The following is a 3,545-nucleotide window of genomic DNA, read 5'->3' as shown; positions in this document are numbered from 1 at the left end:
TAACTACTATACTTTTTTTTGAAGTTGTTACAACAAGCAAACGGAAAGGACATTCTTGGGGGGGAGGGGAGAGAGGGAGGAGGGAGGGTGGTTTCGGTAATGGGCCACAATAATCAACCTCATTGTATATCAACAAAATAAAATTAAGAAAAAAAATTAAATAAATAAAAGAAAGAAAGAAAGGAAAATAAATAAATAAATAAAAATAAATAAATAAAGCTAAGAGGGCAGATGAGATCAATTAGGGAGAGAGTGTAGCTGGAAACTTGTTGATCTTGTATTTATTACCATGACTTGCTTTAATTAGTTTTAGTAATTCACAATTTTATTTTTTATTTTTATTTTTTTTAATTTTTATTTTGTCAATATACACTGTATATGATTATTATGGCCCATCACCGACACCTCCCTCCCTCCTCCCTCTCTCCCCTCCCCCCCAAGAATGTCCTTTCCGTTTGCTTGTTGTAACAACTTCAAAAAAAAGTATAGTAGTAGTAATTCACAATTTTAATGTACACTTTCCACGTGTCAGAAACGTTTTTTAGACTCTCAGGGCACAAAGATGAAGATGTGTCTCTTGCTTTCAAGAAGCTTAGAGGTAGAACAAAAAGAAAACAAATCAGTTTTGTTAAATGATTCACATATTAAGCATATATTTAAAATTAATTCATTTAAATAGATTTGTAACAGTACATATGAATTATGGCAGTAGCTCTACTGCAGATTCACTTTTTAAGTGAGAATTTATGTAATTTACCTTGAGTAATGCGAGGTTCACCTGTCTACCTATGTACTTGTGCATATTTTAATTTGGAAATGCATTAAGGAAAGCCCATATTTTTAAACATGATTAAGTGATAATCTTATTACTAGTAAAAAAAAAAAAAAAGAAAAAAAAGAAAAAAAAAGATTCCATCTGGTTTCTATTCCCATCTTTGCTGTTATCTCTGAGTATGGGTAGTACATGCCTCCTTGCAAGTCTGCAGCTTCAGGCTGTCTGGAAAACTTTACATTTGTGTAAATAATGTCATCCTGTCCCATAACCAAGATCCAAGATATCAAATAACTATGGAAAAAGAACTCAGAGAATGCATGCCAAGAGAAAAAATGTCCTTTTAAAATCTTTTACAGGGCCGAGCTCCTGGCGCACTCAGGAGAGTGCGGCGCTAGGAGCGCAGCAGCGCTCCCGCGGCAGGTTTGGATCCTATATAGGAATGGCCGGTGCGCTCACAGCGCTCACTGGCTGAGTGCAGTGCGGCCGGTCTCAAAAAGGACAAAAAAAAAAAAAAAAAATCTTTTACAGCCCATGCAGTTTTAGGTCCCAACACGGCTTCATCCTGCTCACTCCAACAAGCACTCAAATATGATATTTTATTTTGTTTGTTTTGGTTTGTTTTGGTTTTGGGTTTTGCAGCTGGCTGGTACAGGGATCAAACCTTGGACCTTAGTGTTATCAGCTCATACGTGATTTTTTTTTTTTTTTCCTTTTTGTCATTTTTCGTGACCGGCAATAGGATCGCAACCCTCGGTGTTGCGTCCGCACCTCGCTCAGCCAGTGAGCGGCTGGTCTGTATGTGGGATCCCAACCCTTGGTGGGAGCGCCACTGCGCTCTCAAGCGGCGCACTGAAGTAGTGCGCCACCGGGCCGGCCCGATTTTTTTTTTTTTTTTTAATTTTTTTAGAACGATAAACACCTTGATTACATGAGCTAAGACAGGAGAGAGAAGGATTTATTTGCCTTTCCAGGCCTTGATTTTCCTCATAAAAAGTTAGAACTCTAACTCCTTGCCCTCCAGCACATAGCCATCTGCTCGACCACACTGGCCAGGTCTCGATGTAATCCACGCAAGAAGTTTGCCCTGCTGGAACTGCTCTTCCAGAAGCCTGCTGATTTTGGCATTCTTTTTTCTTTCATCATACTTATTCTGAATCAATTTTTGATCTTTTTTTGGTTTAAAATCTCTTCCAACTAAGGCATCAGCTTGGCCGCCTCCTTGCGGCCCAGGGGCAGCACACAGTGGGACTGTACCACTGTCTCTACGGTGTGCTGTCAATGAGCACAATGAGGTTCTTCACCAGGGTCTTGGTTCGGACCAGCTCGTTATTGGAGGCATTGTAGACAACCTCGACAACCCTCGTTTTGCGAGTACAACTCTCAGAGCCCCAGGAGAAGTTCCCCTCAGGGCACGCTTCCTCTCGTTGCCCCCTGGCACACAGATGGTGTGGGTGCAGGGGGGGCCAGTCTCAGTGTTGGCAGAGGCCCGCTCATACTTTGGCTGTTTGTAGCAGGGCTTTCTCTTATTCCCGGTCTTGTGGCACTTGTGCCAGTTATCCTGAGAGATACCTGTATGTGGGAGTGGGAACAACTTGAGCCACTGGGACATGGTGCCATCAACTGGCCAGTTCCAGACACCCGCACCGAGCACAGCCTAATAACACCAAGGTCAAGGGTTTGGATCCCTGTACCTGCCAGCTGCCAACAAACCAACAAAACCACCAGCTACTGATATTTTAAATTATAATTACTGCTTTTATTGCGCAGTAAATATTTTCCTTTCAACAAAGTTCCAACCACCTTAGGCGGCTGGGCCAAGACGAGATCCTGGGCATGAGCAGAGGCCAGCCAGAGAAGAAGCCGGGCAGACAGGCGGGCAAGCAGCGAGCGCCCTCCCCAGAGACTGAGCCGCGCCCCGCTCCCGCGATGTGTCCCGAGAGAAAAGAAGCAGCAGGTGGGGGGAGGACCACTCCCCCCCCCCCAACACTACATTTTGTTATCCTCCTCTTTAAGTTTTCTTTTCTTTTTTCTTTCTTTCTTTCTTTTTTTTTTTTTTTTTTTTAAGCTAGCAGTTTTACAGTTGATAATGTTAGTTGGTGTTTAGGATTTTGTAAAGTGACCATCCCGGCAGCCAGCTTGATTCCTGAAAGATTGTGTGTTTGAGGTGGCTTGGAAGCCCTGGCTCTTGTTCTAAGGGCACTTTCGCTGGCCGGGTAGCTCAGTTGGTTTAAGCGGGGCCCTGTAACACCAAGGTCAAGAATTTGGTTCCTGCTACTGACCAGACGCCAAGAAAGTTAAGAGCATTTTCCAAACGGGTTTGTTTTGCATTTAACATTGGAGGCTCTCGTGGCATTGAATAGATGGGAGGTCCTTATTTTCAGTGTTCCTGCTGGGAATGACAGATTTGAGAATTTCCTTAAATGAGGTCCCCAAATTGCCTTTTTATTTTGTTTTTTGGCAGCTGGTCAGTGTGGGGATCCGAACCCGTGATCTTGGTGTTATAACGCTGCACTCTAACCAACTGAGCTAACCGATCAGCCCCCAAAATTGCCTTTTTAAAACACACACAGAACCTGTCCAGGGGATGGAAGTCATTGTTGTCCTGCCCCTCCGCTTCTTCTGTTTGTGTTACAAAAATAAAAATGAGTATAACTAAAAAACACACAAAGTTCCAACCACCTACTTTGAATAAGAGACCACTTAGCCCTGGGAGAGAGACACAGAACAGTCAGATGATTCCTCTCTATTTGGGGAGATAATTTTTATACCA

At 43.0% G+C, this 3,545-nt stretch overlaps 1 pseudogene; it reads right to left on the bottom strand.

The window, feature by feature from the left end:
* Positions 1–1,730: 1,730 nt before the first annotated feature.
* LOC103588212 lies at positions 1,731–2,384 on the bottom strand (annotated as a pseudogene).
* Positions 2,385–3,545: the final 1,161 nt, after the last annotated feature.

Source organism: Galeopterus variegatus, unplaced genomic scaffold (genome assembly GCF_000696425.1).
Source record: "Galeopterus variegatus unplaced genomic scaffold, G_variegatus-3.0.2 Scaffold535, whole genome shotgun sequence".
NCBI lineage: Eukaryota > Metazoa > Chordata > Mammalia > Dermoptera > Cynocephalidae > Galeopterus > Galeopterus variegatus.
Note: the sequence above shows the minus strand (reverse complement) of the source record. Positions and strands in the feature narration are given on the sequence as shown.